General features: G+C 41.3%; 1 protein-coding gene across 1 annotated transcript in view; it reads right to left on the bottom strand.

Annotated features, from left to right (window-relative positions):
* ZNF606 (zinc finger protein 606) overlaps positions 1 to 23,022 on the bottom strand; it is a 53,620-nt gene extending 30,598 nt beyond the window's left edge. The window contains exons 1-2 of the mRNA XM_082677417.1: positions 22,662 to 23,022; positions 21,415 to 21,510 (exon numbers count right to left, since the gene is read on the bottom strand). The gene's annotated coding sequence lies outside the window, so the exon portion shown is untranslated. The remainder of the gene's footprint in view (positions 1 to 21,414; positions 21,511 to 22,661) is intronic.
* Between the last annotated feature and the right edge of the window lie 1,163 nt (positions 23,023 to 24,185).

Raw genomic sequence — 24,185 nt, 5'->3', positions numbered from 1 at the left:
AATACCACCTAGTCTCAGCCCTTCTCCGGAAATGGTTAAAAAAGACAAAATATACATATACTTGTACAGCTTTTGTGAATTAAAATGAAATGTGTAATTTCCTCCCCCTGGTATGAGTTCTTTGGTGCCCAATAAAGTTAGAACCTTGATTGAAAGCTTTCCTACACTGATGACATTCATATGGTTTCTCTCCAGTGTGTGTTCTCTTATGTTGAGTGAAGGATAAATGAAAACTGTAAGTTTTCCCACATTCATTACATTTGTAGGGTTTCTTTCCAGTATGTGTTCTCTTGTGCACAATAAGATTACACCGTCCACTGAAGGATTTTCTACATTCATCACATTTATAGGGATTCTCTCTAGTATGAGTTCTCTGATGTACATTAAGGTGAGAATTTTGGCTAAAAGATTTTCTACATTTATTACATTTATAAGAGGTTTCTCAAAAGTGTGAATTCTCTGGTGCAAAATGAGGTGAACACTCTGCCAGAAAGATTCCCCACATTCATTACATTCATAGGCTTTTTCTCTACTGAGATTTCTTAGATGGTGAGAAAGAGATGAAAGCTTCTTAAAGGCTTTCCCACATTCATTACATTCATAGGACTTCTCCCTACCATGAGTTCTCATGAACTGAGAGAGGTGTGACCTATGGGCAAAAAAATCCCCACTTTCCTTATATCCATAACATTTTTCTCCAGTATTAATTATCTCATGTGTAGAAAAGCATATGCTCTGGTTGGTATATTTACCATGCTCATTCAACTTACACAATTTTTCCAGGACTTTTCCACATGGATTGCCTTTACAAGATTTCTTTTCTACCAAGATTTCCTGATGATTCTGAAAAACAAAATTATGCTGTAAACTGTGAACCCCTGAGTCAGTTTATTAAAATGTTCTTTGATAAGAAATCTCTGTGAAGAAACAAAGTCGGAATAGAAGCTGCATTGCCCCACAACTTCAGCATTTTCCCAATCCCCATCCGGGGTCACTAGTTGCCCTTGTTCATACTCCACTGGCCCCACACTAACACTGTACATCTTCTGCTTTTCGGATTCATCCTCAGATTTCCAGTCATCTGCTATGGTAGAACACCAGGAATCACCCATTGTGTATCTTTCCAGGTTCATGCTGCTGGGTAATCTGTCACCAGAAATGGCCTCTGTTGATGGTGACTCTTGGCTTTTAGGTCTGCTTCCATGCTGGAAGGAAATGAAAAACAGATGCTTGGAAAAAAAAACTCCTAGAGTGAGAATGATGAGATAAAAGCAACAAGATGTGCACAATACAAGTAGATGTTTTTAAATATCAACTAAGGGAACAGATGGAACTTTGAGAAGAGAAGCCACAAAATGTACACACAGAACAAGAGGAATCCACAGGAAGACTGATCAGCTAAAAAAGTCATCAGCAAAACAGGGGGAGAAGACATATTAGGGGAAACATCATGGAATAAGCAGACATCGCCAATATAAAATATTCTGAACAGCCACCCCTCTTTAATCCTTAGATATCTCCAAATTCTGATCCATCTCCCTAGTTAGGTCCATTCCTCCTGTAACTGACATCATATTAACCTTCCTAACAAACAAGTTTCACAATGTCAAGAGGATACCTCTTGATCCTCCCAAGCACTCAGAATCAGGGTCAAACTACCACAGCTCTCCTTGTTCCATTTTCTGCTGGATTTCTTTAGTTCTCCCTGTAAGTGACCATTTCCCCCATTAACACACAATTCCTGTCTGTTTGAGGCCTGTCTGTTTTGATTCCCAAGGTCTCAGGTGACAGCAACCCTTCCCTTTCTTCTCATCATTCAGGTCACAACTCCCAGGTAACCTCCTCTAAGAGACCCTCTCTGACCTCCCCTCCTACATGGGTTACTCCTCATTTTCCAGCTCACTGTCCTGTTTTATCTGCTGCTCAGCACTGGTTAGTGCTATTTAACATCACCTTGTTCGTTTGGTCCTTTATTGTCTGCTCTTCCCCAGACACCAGCACAGCACTGGTAGCTCTGTGGGTGCCTGGGACATGTCTGTGAGGTGGACAGAGGGTACACAATTGTGCTCCTGCCAGGCGGGGAGGTCTTACATTCCTGTCCACAGGGAGGAGGCTATGGAATTGTCTGTGAGGAGGACTTTGCAAAGTCAAGCAGAGCAAAGGAGGGGACCCAGAAACCTGCAGTGGGTTTCTCCATGAGTCCTTAGCTGGACCCTAACTGCAAATGTATCGGAAAAGGCTCTCAAAGACCTGGCAAAGAACAGCTGCTAGGTTTCTGAGCAGAGGTTTCAGGAGTTACACAGTGTTGGGAGGCATTAGAGTTCTGACCCAGCTTGGGCAAAAGAACATCAGTAAGCACCCAAGGCATTCAGCTGAAACCCTAGAAAGCTACATCCCAGAAGGAAAGACCATGCCCAAGAATAAGGGCTACACCCAAGGATTAAGCAAAATCAAAGTAACTCTACCTTAATCAATCCTAAACCAAGCCTCATCAGGATTAAGGTGATTTGTAATTATTTAACCGCCTACCAAAACAAAATTCACACTCTTTAGTAGAAGACAACAATCTATATTCCCTACAAGGTATCATCCACAGTGTCCAGTACACAAAAAAATGACTAGAATCAGGAAATGTAAGAATCAGGAAAATGTGACACATAATCAAGAAAAAAAAAAGTCAACAAAAACAGATATCCCAAACATCAAAAGTAGCAGGAAAAGATTTTAAAATTATTATAAACATGATAAATAATTTCATGGAAAAAAAAGAAGAAAAGAACCCAAAAAAATTCTACAACTAAATAAAAATATAATATCTGACGTAAACCATGAATGCACTTAACTGCAGTCTGGACACAGTAGAAGAAAGGATTGTGAATTAAGGCAGTAGGTGGAAACTTTATGATGATACAAAGGAAGTGAAAAGAATGTAAAAACAGAGCATCTGACATAGGATTAACGTGTAACATGTAATGTTAAAGCAGAGAGACAGAAAGCAGCAGAAGGCATATTTGAAGAGATGTGGGAGAGTTTTCCTAGATTGATTAAAGGCACCATCCTATAGATCCTACAAGCTCAGCAAACTCCAAACAGAATCATTTCAAAGAAGACCTCACCTAAAACATCACAATCTGTTGAAAACCAAATAAAAAGTAAAAATCTTAAAAGTAATCAGAAGAAATCAACAGATTATATTCATGGAACAACAAGAAGGAAAACAGCTGACTTCCCACAAGAAACAATGGAAACAAGGAAACAAAAGACAAACACCTTATTTTTTTTTTTTTTTTTTTTTGCGGTACGAGGGCCTCTCACTGTTGTGGCCTCTCCCGTTGTGGAGCACAGGCTCCGGACGCTCAGGCTCAGTGGCCATGGCTCACGGGCCTAGCCGCTCCGTGACATGTGGGATCTTCCCGGACCAGGGCACAAACCTGTGTCCCCTGCATCGGCAGGCAGACTCTCAACCACTGCGCCACCAGGGAAGCCCCAAGACAAACATCTTTTTTTTTTTTTTCCCCACATCTTTATTGGAGTATAATTGCTTTACAATGGTGTGTTAGTTTCTGCTTTACAACAAAATGAATCAGTTATATATATACATATGTTCCCATATCTCTTCCCTCTTGCGTCTCCCTCCCTCCCACCCTCCAGATCCCACCCCTCCAGGCGATCACAAAGCACCGAGCTGATCTCACTGTGCTATGCGGCTGCTTCCCACTAGCTATCTACCTTACGTTTAAAGCTGAAAGAAAAAACCTAAAATTTTATATCCAAGAAAAAAATCCTTCCAAAATGAAGGCTTAATAAAGACATTTTTAGGCACGCATGCACATACACACACACACACACACACACACACACACACAAAGTGGAGAGAATTTTTCATCATCTGAGCATATCACAAGAAATACTACAGCATGTTTTGTTGTTGTTTTTACATAGAGTAGTTTATTCCCTATCACTCTACAGTCATAAGAAATGATATAACAATAAAACTGAAAGGTAACTAACATAATACTGATGATGAAACTCAATAACAAAGCAGGTACCTGAAACTGAACATCGTTTAACAAAATGGAGGAAAAGCCACGAGCTGATGTTGTCTTTTAACTCTTGACCCTCTATCTTTTCACTACTGCATTCAGCCAACATTCCTTACTAGTACTGGCTTCTATCAGCTGCCTGCATAACCTGGGTTTTAGAAGATTACATGTCTAAATAGAAGCCTCTCCCCTTCCACCATTATCCTTCATAACAGCAGGAGTATAGGTATGTGCATTTATTTCCTGGCAAATGTTCTATCCCTAAGGTCTGATATTTGTAACATTAGCATTTAAATTTTATTATTATCTTTCAAAAACTATTCTTCTGTTTGTTAAATCAGTTATCATCGATGTTAATTTTTTATCTACAGGTAATTTCTGTTGCTAATACTCTATGGTGATAGTAAAGCAACCTCAAAACTCTAGCATAAGGTTACCCTCTGAGAGTTAATCTAGTAAAATTAACAAATAATGACTGAGACTCATCATCTGTATAAATAAGCAAAGTGTCAATTATTGTAAATGTCTGCCTCAATCTCAACCAGGGTAACGGCAGTCTGATCTTGGGGAGAAATTACTGATACGTGATGATAAGTAAGAAAGCTAGAACCGAATCAGTACAAGAAAGATCATAATAATAGAAGTAACTTGGATGGTGGTATTTGCAAAGCACTGAAATCTGGCATGTTACATCTGTTAGATATATAACCTGATATATAACAAATATTTACTGAGTTAAGTAATCTGAACTGAGAATAAAGAAGCCAGATATGGTGATAATGTAGTCCTTACCCTAATAGATGTTTACTGTTCAAGGGCAACAACCTGCAGAGAAAATCTTATGATTCTGACGTTTGACATCATAGTTTTTAGCATGTCATTACACACTTCAATGTATGATAAATACAGCTAGTAACGTCATTCTAAATGACAGTCTCTGGGGGGAAACTACACATGAAAACCAGATTTCCATTTTACCCCCTCCCCACTTAATTTCCATTTTTTTAATGTAACTTTTTTGTTGAGCCCGTATTAAACACTTACCAAAACAGAATCAAAAAAGTGAAAGGTCACAGGCAGTGTGGGTTTAAACTTTAAAGCACCAAACCCAGAGACACAGGAACTGAACCATCAGTTCTAATCTCATTAATTTGTTTCCTGTAGATGCTCTCTGCTCCCTTAAAAACAGTTCATGAACTGCACCTCCCTCCCAGAGAGAAGTGAGACACATGTGGGAGCCTCATCCAGGCTGGAATGACAGAAGAAGCAGCCAAGACTTTAGAATGATGACAGACTCATCTGAAGTCTCCTCCAGGTACAGTAAGTTTTTTAGCCTGAAAGGAAACCATCAAAGACAGAAGCCTGGGTCTGCAGAAAGGAATGAAGAGCAACCCCAAAACTAATTAACTAGGAAAAAAATATTGTACAAAATTACTTTTAAATTTCTTTAAAATGCTGGTGACCGTACAAAGCAAGAATAACAACAATGCATAGGTCTTCCCTGGTGGCACAGTGGTTGAGAGTCCTCCTGCCGATGCAGGGGACACGGGTTCGTGCCCCGGTCCGGGAAGATCCCACATGCCGCGGAGTGGCTGCACCCGTGAGCCATGGCCGCTGAGCCTGCGCGTCCGGAGCCTGTGCTCCGCAACGGGAGAGGCCACAACAGTGAGAGGCCCGCGTACCGCAAAAAAAAAAGAAAAAAAAAAGCATAATGGACTTATATAATATGTAAAAAGTGATATATACGACAACAGGGAAAACTGCAATTATACTAATATATAAGTTCTTACATTAAGTGGCATAATATTAATTCCAGGTAGATTATTATAAAATAAAATTTGTATTGTTAACCTTAGAGCAAATAAAACATAAGATTATACAATATTACAAAGACATAAAGCTAAGAAGAAATAAAAGGAGATGAAATGGAATAAATACCCAATTAATCCAAAAGAAGGCAGAATGGAAAAACAAAGGTACAAAGACCAGACGAGACAAACAGAATAACAAGGTGGCAGACATAAACCCAAACATATCAGTATATAATAAATACAAATTTACTGAACAAATTAAGAAATAAGACTGCCAAAATGGATTACAAACAAAACCCAATTAAATGCTGTTTACAAGAGACTCACTTTAACATTTCAACAGGTGAGTTGAAAGTAAAAATGAAGAAAAAGACATGTGGGACTTCCCTAGTGGTCCAGTGGCTAAGGCTCTGTGCTCCCAATGCAGGGGGTCTGGGTTCGATCCCTGGTCAGGGAACTAGATCCCACATGCAATCTTCGCATGTGGCACTGAAGATCCTGTGTGCGGCAACTAAGACCCGGCGCAGTCAAATAAATAAATATTTTTTAAAAAAAAGTGTATGTTCAATAGGAAGACCGAACAATCTGCCATGTCATTAAGCCCAGTAACATAGCTTCAAAATACATGAAGCAAAAATTGATAAAAAATATTCAGAGATACAAACTACTATGTATAAAATAGATAAGCAACAGGATATATTGCACAGCACAGGGAAATGGTCATTGTTTTGTAATAATTTTAAATGGAATATAATCTATAATACTGAATCACTATTTTGTACACCTGAAACTAATATAACATTGTAAGTTAACTATACTTCAATAAAAAAATAAAGTTACGCTAGCTTCATAAAAACTTTAAGTTTTCATCACAAGAAATAAAAAATTATAGCTATGTGGTGATAGATTTTTAATTAAACTTATTGTGGTAAGTATTTCAAAATACATACATATATCAAGTCATAATGTTGTACAGCTTAATGTAACACAATTTTACATGTCAATTATATCTCAATAAAACTAGAAAAAGAAAAAAGAATTGATTTAAAAAAATAAAGAAATCCAGTAATGGTTGGAGATTTTAACACTCTTCTGTCAGTAGCTGACAGAACAAGCAAACAAGAAAATCCATGAGAATAAAGTGTGCAACACAACTAAGCAACTCGACTTAATTGACATTTATCACGCACTATGCCTAACAAGAGCAGAATACACATTCACTAAAATAGATCATATGCTGTCTCATAAAGACATTTCTCAATAAATTTAAAAGGACTGGATACATACAGAATATGTTATTTGACCACAATGGAATTAATCTGGCCATCAATAATAAAAATCTCCTCATATTTAGAAATTAAACAGTGTATTTTACAAATCAAAGAAGAAATCGGTTTCATATATTCAAAGAACTGACCGCTAATGAAAATATAACATATGAAAATGTGCAGGATGCAGTTAAAATAGGCTTAAGGGAAAATGTGTAGCTATAAATGCAAGCATCAGAAAGGAAGGATTAAAATTAATGACCCAGAGACTTCCTGGGTCCAGTGGTAAAGAATCCGCCTTGCAATGCAGGGGACACGGGTTCGATCCTCAGCCAGGGGACTAAGATCCCACATGCCACAAGGCTGCTAAGCCCACATGCCTCAACTACTGAGCTCACGCGTCTCAACTAGAGCCCACATGCCGCCAACTACAGAGCCCTGGAACATGTGCGCCACAACTAGAGAAGAGAAAACCCTCACGCCACAACTAGAGAGAAGCCCAAGTACCACAACGAAGAGCCCGGGCCACAAGGAAAGATCCCGCCTGCCTCAACAAAGATCCCGCGTGCCACAACTAAGACCCTATGCAGCCAAAAATAGATAAAATAGATAAATAATAAATAAATCTTAAAAAAAAATTAATGACCTAAGCTTCTACCTCAAGAAGCCAGGGAAAAGGAAAGCAAATTAAACCAAGAAAAAGGAACAAAATAGTCAAGTGGGGAAACCAACAGAACAAAGGTAAAAAAAATACCATCATGACAATACATGCATGTAGAGTATTTGATAAAATATAATGCCCACTCATGATAAAAACTCAGCAAACTAGGAATAGAGTGTCCTCAATCAGATTGCCCTCAATCAAATAAAGGGCATCAGATCACATTTAATGGTGAAATATTGAGTGCTATTTCTTGGTATCATGAGCAAGGCAAGTATGTCCATTCTCACTTTTATTCAAGATTGTACTGGATAATCTAAAGCGACAGATATCATATAACAATGGCTGTCACCTCTGGGGGTACTAACTGGAGAGGGACATAAAGGAAATATATCGGGAGATGAAAATATTCTATGTGTGGATTAGAGTATGGGTTACATAAATATACAGTTCTAAAACTTTACTGGACTGTACTCTTAAGGACAGCATGTCTCACTGTTAAGTACTAGAGATCCTAGTCAGTACAGTTAACATTAAATAAGGAAAACATAAAGGCTGGAAAGGAAGAAGTAAAGCAATTTTTTTTTTTGTATATGACATGATTGTGTAAGAAATCCAAGGAAACTAACAAATTTCTAGAACATGTAAGTGATTTTAGCAAGTTCACAGTGATGAAATAAAATTTATATTTTAAGGCAGGACAAGAAAAAATTAAACGTAAAATTATCTGTGTTTGTTTGGGCCTTCTCCCTCCCTCCCTAATGTGCAGCGTGAATCTGCATTATACATTAACCAGAGCTCCTCAAAGATGGGAGTGCCTGCTTGACGGTAAAGATCAATTTTTTTCCCTTTCTTCTGACTCTAGAAACGTAACTTCTTAAAAGAACAGCATTCTTGGGACTTCCCTGGCGGTCCAGTGGTTAAGACTCCACACTTCAAATGCAGGAGGCGCAGGTTCGATCTCTGGTTGGGGAACTAGGGTCTCACATGTCGCGCAGCGCGGCAAAGAAAAAAAAAGAACAGCATTCTTTCCCAACTCTGTAGGGGTCATAGTGACTTGCTGCTCGCTTTGTACGTGCTTACCTGGACTATCTTTGGAGAACTTTATATAAAATATAAGCATTTTGATGTACTGCCCTCCTACTCTCAATAGGAGGACTCCCACCACTACCAGGATTCATGCCTAAATGAATGATTATTCAAGAAATAACAAAAAACAATACTATTATCCTACCCACACTCATAACTACCACAGCACTGCTCAACCTGTACTTCTACATACAACTCACGTACTCCACAGCACTGACCTTATTCCCCTCTACAAACAACATGAAGATAAAATGACAATTTAACTCTAAAAAACAAATAATCCTTTTACCAACCATAATCGCAGTATCCACAATACTTCTACCTCTCACACCAATACTGTCAATCCTAGAGTAGGAATTTAGGTTAAACCAGACCAGGAGCCTTCAAAGCCCTAAGCAAGTACAATTTACTTAATTCCTGCCTAATAAGGATTGTAAGACTGTATCTTACATCAATTGAATGCAAATCAAACACTTTAATTAAGCTAAATCCTCACTAGATGGGAGGGATACATCTCCCATGAACTTTTAGTTAACAGCTAAATACCCTAATCAACTGGCTTCAATCTACTTCTCCAGCCACGAGAAAAAAAAGGTGGGAGAAATCCCGGCAGGGTTGAAGCTGCTTCCTTTAATCTGCAATTCAAAATGATCAATTCACCACGGGACTTAGCAAAAAGAGGACTTAACCTCTGTCTTTAGATTTACAGTCTAATGCCTGCTCAGCCATTTTACCTATGTTCATAAATTGCTGATTATTCTCAACCAACCACAAAGACATTGGTACTTTATACTTACTATTTGACTCTTGATCCGGAATGGTGGGCACTGGCCTAAGCTTATTAATTCGCACTGAACTAGGCCAACCCAAAACACTGTTCGGAGATGACCAAATTTACAACGTGGTAGTAACGGCCCACGCATTTGTAATAATTTTCTTTACAGTTATACCCATTATAATTGGCGGGTTTGGAAACTGGCTAGTACCCCTAATTATTGGGGCGACCATATGGCTTTTCCCCGTATAAACAATATGAGTTTCTGATTACTCCCTCCTTCTTTCCTATTGTTACTAGCATCATTAATAGTTGAAGCCGGTGCGGGTACAGGTTGAATTGTATATCCACCCTTAGCTGGAAACTTAGCATACGCAGGAGCTTCAGTTGACCTTACTATTTTTTCTCTACATTTAGCTGGTGTATTCTCAACTCTTGGGGCTGTTAATTTTGTTTGTTTGTTTTTTGCAGTACGCGGGCCTCTCACCGCTGCAGCCTCTCCCGTTGCGGAGCACAGGCTCCAGACACGCAGGCCCAGTGGCCATGGCCCACGGGCCCAGCCACTCCACGGCATGTGGGATCTTCCCGGACTGGGGCACGAACCCGTGTCCCCTGCATCGGCAGGCGGACTCTCAACCACTGCGCCACCAGGGAAGCCCGGGGCTATTAATTTTATCACTACTATCATCAACATAAAACCATCCGCTATAACCCAGTACCAAACACCACTATTCATATGCTCAGTACTAATCACAGCAGTATTGCTTCTACTATCCTTACCTGTCCTAGCAGCCAGAATCACCATGCTATTAACTGATTGAAACCTGAACACAACTTTCTTCGATCCTGCGGGAAGAGGAGACCCAACCTTATATCAACATCTGTTTTGATTCTTTGGACACCCTGAAGTATACATTTTAATCCCACCTGGATTTGGAATGATCTCACACATTGTAACCTATTACTCAGGTAAAAAAGAGCCTCTCGGGTATATGAGTATGGTATGAGCTATAATATCAATCGGGTTCTTAGGGTTTATCATATGGGCCCATCAAATATTCACAGTAGGTATAGACGTTGATTCGCGAGCATACTTTACATCAGCCACTATAATTACTGCTATTCCTACAGGGGTAAAAGTATTTAGCTGACTGGCAACACTCCATGGAGGCAATATTAAATGGTGCCCGGACATGAGGTGAGCCTTAGGTTTCATCTTCCTTTTCACAGTCGGCGGACTAACAGGTACTGTCCTAGATAATTCATCATTAGACATTGTCCTTCATGATACCTACTATGTAGTCACACACTTTCACTATGTGCTCTCAATGGGAGCTGTTTCTGCTATCATAGGAGGATTTGTACACTGATTTCCACTACTCTCAGGATATCCACTCAACATGAGCAAAAATTCACTTCGTGATCATATTCGTGGGTGTCAACATAACCTTCTTCCCACAACATTTTCTAGGCTTATCTGGCATGCCTCGATGGTACTCCGACTATCCAGACGCCTATACAACATGAAATACTATTTCATCAATAGGCTTATTCATCTCATTAACAGCGGTCATACTGATAGTCTTCATTATCTGAGAAGTATTCACATCCAAAGGAGAAGTATTAACAGTAGAACTTACAAATTAGAGTGGTTAAATGGATGTCCTCCACCATATCATACATTTGAATAGCCAACTTACGTTAATCTAAAGTAGCCAAGAAAGGAAGGAATCGAACCCTCTTTTATTGGTTTCAGGCCAACATCATAGCCGCTATGTCTTTCTTCATGAACGAGGTATTAGTAAAATTTTACATAACTTTGTCGAAGTTAAGTCACAAGTGAAAATCTTGTATACTCTATGGCATATCCCTTCCAACTAGGTTTTCAAGATGTAACATCACGCATGATAGAAGAACTGCTACATTTTCAAGACCACACACTGATAACTGTTTTTCCTAATTAGCTCCTTAGTTCTCTATATTATTACGCTATAATACTTACAACTAAGTAAGTATTCTATATAATACTTATATTACTTATAAGTATTATATAGAATACTTATAAGTAATACTTATATTACTTATAAGTATAATACTTATATTACTTATAAGTAATACTTATATTACTTATAAGTATTCTATATAATACTTATATTACTTATAAGTATAATACTTATATTATATTCTATATAATACATCTATATAATACTTACAACTAAGCTAACACATACTAGCACAACAGATGCACAAGAAGTAGAAGCTATCTGGACTATCCTACCGGCTATTATCTTAATCTTAATTGCCTTGCCATCATTACGAATCCTTTATATAACAGATGAAATCAACAATCCATCTCTTACTGTAAAACCTATAGGCCACCAATGATACTGGAGCTATGAATATACAGACCACGAAGACCTAAATTTTGATTCCTATATAATCCCAACACTAGACCTAAAACCAGGAGAGCTACGACTGCTAGAAGTAGATAACTGAGTAGTTTTACCTATAGAGATAACAATCCAAATACTAATCTCCTTCGAAGACGTATTACACTCATGCGGTACCCTCCTTAGGCCTAAAGACAGACGCAATCCCAGGGCACCTAAACCAAACAACCCTAATATCAACACGACCAGGCTTGTATTACGGACAGTGTTCAGAGATCTGTGGGTCAAACCATAGCTTCATGCCAACTGTCCTTGAGCTAGTGCCCCTAAAATACTTTGAAAAATGATCCACGTCTATGCTATAAACTCATTAAGAAGCTAGATTACTGTTAACCTTTTAAATTAAAGACTGAAAGCTAAAGTTCTCCTTGACAGCATGACACAACTAGATATATCAACATGATTTACTACTATTTCATCTATATTTCTAATATTATTTATTATATTTCAACTAAAAATCTCAAAACACATCTACTACCCCAACCCAAAATCAGCACTCACTAAAGTGCAAAAACAACATGCCCCTTGAGAAACAGTATGAACGAAAATCTATTTGCCCCTTTCATAACCCCAATAATAGGCCTCCCTGTAGTCGTTCTAATCATTATATTCCCAAGTATTTTATTTCCAACATCAAAAGGACTAATTAATAATTGCATAATTTCCCTTCAACAATGACTAATTCAACTCACATCAAAACAAATAATAGGTATCCATAATCATAAAGGACAAATCTGATCACTAATACTAATACCACTCATTCTAGTTATTGGCTCAACCAATCTCCTTGGACTATTACCCCACTAATTTACCCCCACCACACAGCTCTCAATGAATGTGGGAATGGCCATCCCCCTATGAGCCAGTGCCATCATTACAGGTTTCCTTAATAAAACACAAGCATCCCTAGCCCACTTCTTATCACAAGGCACACCCACCCTCCTTATCCCTATGCTAGAAATTATCAAAACTATCAGCCTATTATTCATCCAACCAGTAGCACTGGCTGTATGACTAACAGCCAATATTACAGCAGGCCACTTACTAATACATCTAATCGAAGAGACAACCCTAGTGCTAATAAGCACCAGCACATTCACGGCTCTCATTACATTTATCATTCTTGCCCTACTCCCCATCCTCAAATTCGCTGTTGCTATAATTCAAGCCTATGTATTCACCCTCTTAGTAAGCTTATACCTGCATAGCAACACATAGTGACCCACCAAACCCACACGTGTCACATAGTAAATCCTAGTCCTTGACCTCTCACAGGAGCTCTTTCAGCACTTCTCATAACATGATTCCACTTCAACTCAATAGTTCTACTAATACTGGGCCTACTAACTAATATTCCAACAATATATCAATGATGACGAGACGTCATTCGAGAAAGCACTTTCCAAGGCCACCACACATCAACCGTCCAAAAGGGACTGTGAGACGGAATAATCTTATTTATCGTATCAGAAGTCCTATTTTTTACCAGTTTTTTTTGAGCCTTCTACCACTCAAGCCCCGCCCCTACCCCTGAATTAGGCAGGTGCTGGCTACCCCTTATGCATTCACCCCTTAAACCCCCTAGAAGTACCACTCCTCAACACTTCTGTGCTATTGGCCTCTGGCGTATCCATTACCTGAGCCCATCACAGCCTTATAGAAGGAAATCGTAAGCACATACTTCAAGCCCTTCTTATTACAATCGCCCTCGGTGTTTATTTTACACTCCTACAAGCATCAGAGTATTACGAAGCCCCATTTACGATCTCAGATGGAGTCTACGGATCAACTTTCTTCATAGCCACAGGATTCAACGGACTACATGTAATTATTGGGTCTACTTTCCTTATTGTTTGTTTCCTATGCCAATTAAAATTCCACTTCACATCCAACCACCACTGCGGCTTCGAAGCTGCTGATCGATACTGACGTTCTGTAGACGTTGTGTGACTCTTTATGTATCTGTCTATTGATGAGGCTCATAGTCCTTTTAGCATTAATTAGTACAACTGACTTCCAATCAGTTAGTTTCGGTACACCCCAATAAAGAACAATAAACCTAATACTGACCCTATTAACAAACACAATACTAGCCTCATTACTCGTACTTATCGCCTTCTGACTTCCTCAACTAAACACACAGAAAAAACAAGCCCCTAGGAATGCAGATTTGACCCTATAGGATCCGCCCGCCTACCCTTTTCCATAAAATTTTTCCTAGTAGCGATCACCTTCCTCCTTTTCGACCTAGACAACCTAAAAACAATACTTACCATAGCCCTACTTTTAATCTCATTATTAGCAGTTAGCCTGGCCTCTGAATGAACTCAAAGGTGATTGGAGCGAGCTGAATATGGTATTTAGTTGAAAATAAAACAAGTGATTTCGACTCATTAGATTATGGTTAAACTCATAATTACCAAGTGTCCTTAGTACATATAAATATTATCATAGCTTTCACTATGTCCCTCATAGGGTCACTAATATATCTGTCCCACCTAATATTCTCACTACTATGCCCAGAGAGCATGGTACTGTCACTATTTATCCTAGCAGCCCTGACAACCTTAAACTCACATTTCACCTCAGCCAGCATAATACCAATCACCTTACTGGTATTCGCGGCCTGCGAAGCAGCCCTCATATTAGCCTTATCGGTAATGGTATCAAACAAATATGGAACCGATTACATACAAAACCTCAATCTTCTCCAATGCTAAAATTTATCAGCCCCACAATCATACTAATGCCCCTAACTTGGCTATCAAAATGTAGTATAGGGCTTCCCTGGTGGCGCAGTGGTTGAGAGTCCGCCTGCCGATGCAGGGGACACGAGTTCGTGCCCCGGTCCGGGAAGATCCCACATGCCATGGAGCGGCTGGGTCCGTAAGCCATGGCCACTGAGCCTGCGCGTCCGGAGCCTGTGCTCCGCAATGGGAGAGGCTACAACAGGGAGAGGCCCGCGTACGGGGGGGGGGGGGGGGGGGGGGGGGAGTAGTATAATCTGAATTAACTCCACAACCCGCAGTCTACTAATTAGTCTCACAAGCCTACTTCTTCTTAACCAATTCAACGACAATAGCCTCAACATCTCATTAACATTCTTCTCGGACTCCCTCTCCCCACCATTACTAATCCTAACAATATGACTCCTTCCCCTAATACTAATAGCCAGCCAATCTTACCTACTCAAAGAGCCACTAATCCAAAAAAAGCTATACATCACAATACTAATCATGTTACTAATACCAATCATTCCTAATCACAACATTCACCGCCACAGAACTATTTTCCATTATATTTGAAGCCACACTAGTTCCTACCCTCATTATCATTACCTGTTGATGTAACCAAACAGAGCAACTTAACACCGGACTCTATTTTTTATTCTACACACTAGTTGGGTCACTCCCATTACTAGTGGCACTAACATATATACAAAACATCATAGGCTCTCTAAATTTCCTAGTACTTCAATATTGAGCTCAACCACTATTCAACTCCTGATCCAACGTCTTTATATGATTGGCCTGCATGATAGCCTTTATAGTAAAAATACCCCTCTACGGCCTCCACCTTTGACTACCCAAATCACATGTAGAAGCTCCTATCGAAGGCTCTATAGTCCTTGCAGCCATACTACTAAAACTCAGGGGCTATGGCATACCACGGATCACATCAATACTCAACCCCCTAACAGAGTTCAGAGCATACCCTTTCCTTATGCTTTCCTTATGGGGAATAATCATAACCAGTTCTATTTGTCTATGTCAAACAGACCTAAAATCACTCATCGCCTACTCCTCAGTCAGCCACATGGCACTTGTTATTGCAGCTATCCTCATTCAAGCCCCTTGAAGCTACATAGGGGCTACCGCCCTAATAATTGCCCACAGCCTCACATCGTCTCTATTATTTTGCCTAGCAAACTCAAATTATGAACGAATCCTAGCCGAACTATAATCCTAGCCCGAGGCCTACAAATTATCCTCCCACTAATAATCACTTGATGATTACTAGCAAGCCTAACAAACCTGGCCCTACCCCCTACTATTAATCTAATTGGAGAACTGTTCGTAGTTATATCAACTTTCTCATGATCAAACCTCACTATTATCCTAATAGGAACCAATATTGTAATTACAACCCTATACTCTATGTATATACTAATCACAACACAACGCGGCAAATGTACACACGACATCAGTAATATTACACCCTCCTTCACACGAGAAAACGCCCTTATAGCTCTCCATATCCTGCCACTTCCACTCCTGTCACTAAATGCTAAAATCATCTTGGGCCCCCTATACTGTAAATATAGTTTAAAAAAACACTAGATTGTGAATCTAGCAACAGAAGACTAAAACTTCTTATTTACCGAGAAAGTACTGCAAGAACTGCTAATTCATGCCCCCATGACTAATAGTATGGCTTTTTCAAACTTTTAAAGGATGGTAGTTATCCATTGGTCTTAGGAACCAAAAAACTGGTGCAACTCCAAATAAAAGTAATAAACCTGTTCTCTTCTTTTGCCCTAATCACATTACTAGTACTAATTATTCCAATCATGATAACTAGTACAAACTCCTACAAAAGTGATAAATACCCATCATATGTAAAATAATACCGTCTCATGTGCTTTCATTACCCGTCTAATCCCAACAATAATATTCCTTCATACAGGCCAAGAAATAATCACTTCAAACTGACACTGAATCACTGTCCAAACCCTTAAATTGACACTCAGCTTCCAATAGATTATTTCTCAATTATGTTTGTACCAGTGGCATTGTCTATCACATGATGCATCACAGAGTTCTCAATATGATACATACATTCAGATCCTTATGTCAACCAATTCTTCAAATACCTACTCTTCTTCCTCATTACTATACTAATCCTTGTTACAGCCAACAACCTCTTCCAACTTTTTATTGGGTGAGAGGGGGTAGGAATCATATCTTTCCTACTCATCGTGTGATGATATGGAAGAACAGACGCAAACACAGCTGCTCTCCAAGCAATCTTACATAACCACATCAGAGATATCGGATTCATTATATCAACAGCATGATTTCTGTCCAACTCAAAGGCATGAGACCTACGACAAATTTTTATACTCGACCTAAATTCTCTAAACCTCCCCCTCACAGGACTCGTACTAGCCGCAGCCGGAAAATCAGCCCAATTTGGACTTCACCCTTGACTCCCTTCAGCAATAGATGGTCCTACCCCAGTATCAGCCCTACTCCACTCAAGCACAATGGCCATAGCAGGAATTTTCCTACTTATCCGATTTTACCCTTTAACAGAAAACAACAAACTCATTCAAACAATAACATTATGCCTAGGAGCTCTTACCACCCTACTCACAGCTATATGCACTCTCACCCAAAACGACATTAAAAAAAATTATCGCTTTCTCTACCTCAAGCCAATTAGGTCTGATGATGGTAACAATCGGTATCAACCAACCCCATCGAGCATTCTTACATATTTGCACACATGCTTTTTTTAAAGCCATACTATTCATGTGCTCTGGATCCATTATCCACAACCTAAACAACGAGCAAGACATTCGAAAAATAGGAGGCCTATTCAAAACCCTGCCCTTCATTGCAACAGCCCTTATCACTGGGTGCCTGGCACTGACAGGAATGCCTTTTCTCACTGGTTTTTACTCTAAAGACTTAATCATCGAAACCACCACCACGTCTTATACCAACGCCTGAGCCCTATTAATAACTCTAATCGCTACCTCCCTCACAGCCATCTATAGCACTCGCATCATCTTCTTCACACTACTGGGACAACCCGCTACTCTACCTCAGCTCCTATCAATGAAAACAATCCCCTCCTAGTTAATTCTATCAAACACCTACTAACCGGAAGTATCTTTGCTGGATTCATCATCTCCAACAACATTCCCCCAACAACCATCCCCCTAATAACCACACCTTTGCACTTAAAACTAACTGCCCTCGTAGTAACAGCTCGGGTTTTGTACTAGCATTCGAAACCAACCTTAACGCACAAAACTCAAAATATACTTATACTCAAACTCCTTTAAATTGTCTACTCTCCTAGGATATTTCCCTACCATCATACACGGCCTACCTCCCCATCTAAACCTATTAATGAGCCAAAAATTAGCAACCTCCCTCCTAGACTTAATCTGACTAGAAACTATCTTACCAAAGACTATAGCCTTCATTCAACTAAAATCCTCCACACTAATCTCAAACCAAAAAGACCTTATTAAACTATACTTTCTATCGTTTCTCATCACCGTCACCCTTAGTATACTCTTATTTAATTACCCCGAGTAATCTCCATAATAAGCACAACACCAATAAATAATGACCAACCAGTAACAATCACCAACCAAGTACCACAACTATATAATCCACAATCCCCACAGCCTCCTCACTAAGACACCTAGAGTCACCAGTATCAGAAATAACCTAATCCCCCAACCCATTAAACTTAAACACAATTTCCACATCCTCATCCTTCAAAATACAAAACACCAGTAAAAACTCTACTGTTAACCCTAAAAGAAACGCCCCCAATAAAACCTTATTAGAAACCCAAACCTCAGGATATTGTTCAGCGGCTATAGCCGTTGTATAACCAAACACAACTAATATGGGGAATATTAGTATGTAATGTAATCATTGATATTACATAATACATATTATTGATCGAACATAGTACATTAAGTTAAATCAATTTAAATCAACATGCTTGGAATCCCGTCCATTAGACCACGAGCTTAATCACCAGGCTGCGTGAAACCATCAACCCGCTCGGCAGGCGTCCCTCTTCTCGCGCCGGGCCCATAACTTGTGGGGGTTTCTACTGAACTTTATCCGACACCTGGTTCTTACTTCAGGGCCATCTCACCTAAAATCGCCCACTCTTTCCCCTTAAGTAAGACATCTCGATGGGTTAATGACTAATCAGCCCATGCTCACATATAACTGCGATTTCATATATTTGGTATTTTCTGTTTTGGGGGGGGTGCGAAGTGCTTAGACTCAGCTATGACCTTAAAAGGTCTTAACACAGTCAAGCAAATTGTAGCTGGACCTGGATGTATTTATTAATTGGCAAGAGCAACCTGTGTTGTACAATCACTTAATGGTCACAGGACATAGCACTTTACTATTCCCCACCCCGGCTTAAAATATTTATCCATCACAATAAATCAACCTCAACCCCCTCCCTATCATACCAATGAGCTACTTAGATATTCACCACCCATATAGACAGACATCCCCCTAGATTCGCCAGCCATCTTATCAAAAATTTAATACTAAGTCTGACATAAGCCACATAATACAACCATACAAACACCAGCTATGTGCAACAAGTTAACGTAGCTCAAATATTTCCTAAAGCAAGACACTGAAAATGTCTAGATGGGCTCACTAGCCCCATAAACATAACGGTTTGGGCCCAGCCTTTCTATTAGTTTTTCATAGAATTACACATGCAAGTATCCGCACTCCGGTGAGAATACCCTCTAAATCACTAAGATTAAAAGGAGCGGGTATCAAGCATGCTACACCAGCAGCTCACAACACCTTGCTCAACCACACCCCCATGGGAGACAGCAGGGATAAAAATTAAGCCATAAATGGAAGTTTGACTAAGCCATATTAATCTGGTTTGGTAAATTTCGTGCCAGCCACCGCGGTCATATGATTGACCCAAATTAATAGAACTACGGCGTAAAGCGTGTTAAAGAACCATACAATATAAAGTTAAACCTTAATTAAGCTGTAAAAAACCATAATTAAAATAAAAATCAACTACTAAAGTGACTTTAACATATTCTGATCACACGATAGCTAAGACCCAAACTGGGATTAGATACCCCGCTATTCTTAGCCCTAAACCCAAATAATCATAAGAACTAGACTATTCGCCAGAGTACTACTGGCAACAGCTTAAAACTCAAAGGACTTGCTGGTGCTTCACACCTCTCTAGAGGAGCCTGTTCTATAATCGATAAACCCCGATAAACCTCACCAACCCTTGCTACTCCAGTCTATATGCCTCCATCTTCAGCAATCCCTAAAAAGGAGCAAAAGTAAGCACAATTATAACACCTAAGAACGTTAGGTCAAGGTGTAACCTATGGGGTGGGAAGAAATAGGCTACATTTTCTACACCAATAACACCCTTTACCCACACGAAAGTTTTTATGAAACCTAAAAACTAAAGGAGGATTTAGTAGTAAATTAAGAATAGAGCGCTTAATTGAATAAGGCCATGAAGCATGCACACACCGCCAGTCACCCTCCTCAAGTGCCATGACAAAGCCACAATTCATTAACACATGCATGGCCGCTGAGCCTGCGCATCCGTAGCCTGTGCTCCGCAAGGGGAGAGGCCCCAACGAGTCCCACGTACCGCAAAAAAAAGAAAAAAAAAAAAGAATCTGCCTGCCAACGCAGGGGACACGGGTTCGAGCCCTGGTCCGGGAAGATCCCACATGCTGCAGAGCAACTAAGCCCGTGCACCACAGCTACTGAGCCCACACACCACAACTACTGAGACAGTGCTCTAGAGCTCGCGAGCCACAACTACTGAGCCCAAGTGCCACAACTACTGAAGCCCGCGTGCCTAGAGCCTGTGCTCCACAACAAGAGGAGCCACCACAGTGAGAAGCCCGCGCATCGCAACGAAGAGTAGCCCCCGCTCACTGCAACTACAGAATGCCCACGTGCAGCAACAAAGACCCAACACAGCCAAAAATAAATAAATAAATAAATAATTTTTTTTTTAAATGGAAAAGGTAACAAAAGAAATTTGTGAGGTAATGTAAATGTCCTCACGCTCAATTTGAATGATTACATATAGGTACACGTTTGTCAAAATTTTTCAATTGCACACTTAAAATTTGTGTATTTAACAAAGCACTGTTAGCAAAAATACATACAAAAAGGCCCACTGTCTTCAAAGTAACAATAATAAGACGGAGACTTGACTTCTCAACAGAAACCATGGAATACAGAAAACAATAGCATGGTGTCTTTAAAGGGCTGAAAAAAAAAAAAAGAACTGCCAACTTAAAATTCTCTGCTTAAAGTATCTTTCCAAAATGAAGATGAAATAAAGACATTTTCAGGCAAACACAAAGTGGGGAAATTCTGTCACTCTAAAAGAAATGATAAAGGGAGCTCTTCAGACAAAAGGAAAATGATCCTAGGAGGAATTATGGAAATACCAAAGGGAGTGAAGAGTATACGAAAGGGTAGATATGAAGGAAAATATAAACATTGACTGTAAAGATCCTTTCTCACCTGGGCAGGAATCTTGGGAGAGTCCTCTGTCCATTATCCATGGCTCTACTCCGAGTTCTAGCTGGGCCACGATAGCTGGTTTGGAGATCCAAGACACTGTCCAAGTGAGAGATCAGGCCTTGAGGGCTTGGAAGAAGAGAAACCATTCTCGGGTTCACTGACCCCACACTCCCAGCCAGGTCACACCCACTCTGCCAAGACCCCAGGCAGATGCAAGTCAACACAAGGTACAGCCTCACCCACAGTGACCAAGTGCCTAAAGGTCTCAAGCATCATGTTGTGGTACAGGGTCTTCTGGCCAGGGCCCAGCAGCCCCTACTCCTCCTGGGTGAAGTCCACAGCCACATCATCGAAGGTTAACTGCCCCTGAAATGTCACCGTCGTGTCTGCTTAGCTAAAACCCTGATCTCTGCAAAGCTCCCACAAGGGCTGGGAGCAGCATACATGAGAACGTGAGGATGGACTCAGGCGTACAGAGAGATGTCCTGAGAAGGTTCTGGCTTCGGAGGGATACTCAAGGTTCCCCGGGGGATCTGGGGGCCTCCATCAGCCATTTCAGAGGAGAACCCCCATAATACTGAAATGTTTACCCCCTAAGAATCTCACGCATTTCTTGATAAACTAAGGATCCTCCACAAGATCAAAATGTACAGTCATCCTTCACGATTCCTCTTCCTTTTTATATATCAGGCATAAAAAGATGATGTTATTAACTGCTGATAATAATGTTAACATTTGCCAAGAGTTCTCCAGGCTGAGCGCAATGCTAAGTCAGCACTTTCGCTAACGGAAATTCACTTAACCCTGGAAACAGTCTGAGAAAGTAGTTGCCACTTCCTGGAGTCTGTTTTGTTGTCCTTTCAAAGGAGGAGCCTGAGCTGAGAGAAGTGCACAAGTTTTGGAACACAGGTTACGTGGGCTTCATAAGAATTAACAGACATGCTCCCTCTTTTAGACAAATCATTCCTGATGATGGAAATACCAGAATCGTTTGTTCATTAAACGGGTGGTAGCTGAAGCCATTCGGGTCAGGAAGTTTCTTGCTGGGGGGCTTTGTGACTAGATCTTCACTGGCTCTAGGGCTTTATTGATACACTTAAGGACTGCAGGACAAGGCAGTTTTCTGCCTCTTCTGTTCATCCCTCCTCGGCCAGAACGACGGGCTGAGGGTCCGAAGTCGGGGAGTTATGCCCCCTAGCCTGGGGTCCAGGCCTAGCCCATCAGGAGGGAGAGGAGAGGCCACTCACCGGGAGGCAGGCAGCCAAGAGCCCCGTGGCCGTCATCTCTTCCGACTCCGAGCTCTCGACCGAGTCAGAGCTGGGAAAGGCGAGTAACAAACCTCGACGGCGGTCAGGTCCGACCCGCAACGCCCACCCCGGAGTCTCTGCACACAGGGAGGGGCCAGGGCCACGGTTCTCGGGTCCCGTCAGCTCCCGACACCGTCCGCCCCAGGCCCCGGCCGGCCGGACCCCGCAGCTCTCCCGACGGTTACTCCGTCCCCAGACCGCGGACTCCGGAGACCTCGGCCCAGAGCGCCCTCCGGGGAAACTACCAAGACCAGGAGACCCGCGGCGCGGCTTGCCGACCAACACATGTGCGCCGCTGCCGGAGCCCTGTTCCTGAGCGCACAGAGAGTCAGACTACATTTACCAGAAGACCCTGTGGCGCGACCTACCGACCAACGCGAGAGAGCGACAGGGGAGCCCGGGACGTTGAGACGCCGCTGCGCTGGAGCTTCTGGGAGTTGTATTCCTGCAGCCGACTCTGGACCAGGGCGTCCAGGGAGTCAGACTACATTTCCCAGAAGGCGTGCCGGCGCGGGGGAACCGCCCAATGGGTTTGCGGGGCCGGGCCTAGGCTGGGAATAGGGCCTTCGGGAATCAAAGTCCTGGCTCCCGGGCCAGGTCTAGGACGCACTGAGACCACTTTATCTCACTGTAACACACAGAAGCGACTATTGGGCGGGCATCCAGAGGGTCCGGGGAGTCTGAAGATGAGCGTTCTGGGCGTTCAGGGCGTTCTAGGAACTCATAATCACACTAACCTTGTCCGCCAGGCAGCGCGCGGGCACCTAGAGCGTCCTACTACATCTCCCAGGGGGCTTCGCGGTGCAGTGGGCGGGTCCAGTCTGCGACCTCTTGGCGCGAGGCATTCTGGAAGTTGTAGTCCATTGTCTCCAGGCCTCGTGAGGCCTCTGAGGACAGCCTGCCCTTCACCCCAGGTGTGGAAGATGCTATCTTCACAAATATACCTTCCTGGAGATGAAGTAAAAATAAATGTCACCTTACTTGTTTATTTGGTTTGTTGTTATTGGTTTTTTTTATATATATAAATTTATTTATTTATTTGGCTGCGTTGGGTCTTCGTTACTGTGTGTGGGCTTTCTCTAGTTGTGGAGAGCAGGAGCTACTCTTTGTTGCAGTGCGCAGGCTTCTCATTGCATTGGCTTCTCTTGTGGAGCACGGGCTCTAGGCACATGGGCTTCAGTAGCTGTGGCACGTGGGCTCAGTAGTTGTGGCTCATGGGCTCTAGAGCGCAGGCTCAGGAGTTGTGGCTCAAGGGCTTAGTTGCTCTGCGGCATGTGGGATCTTCCCAGACCAGGGCTTGAACTAGTGTCCCCTGCATTGGCAGGCGGATTCTTAACCACTGTGCCACCAGGGAAGCCCTGTGTTTTTTAAATAAGAGACAAAAATGTATTCATTTATTTTAACAAAGACATTTAAATATTATACCCTGTGCCTGGGTGTTTTTGTTTATTAGGTGGGTAATGA

The sequence above is a fragment of the Grampus griseus genome, assembly GCF_964374135.1.
Source record: "Grampus griseus genome assembly, chromosome: 19".
In the NCBI taxonomy this organism is placed as follows: Eukaryota; Metazoa; Chordata; class Mammalia; order Artiodactyla; family Delphinidae; genus Grampus; species Grampus griseus.
This window is presented reverse-complemented; position numbering and strand designations above follow the sequence as displayed.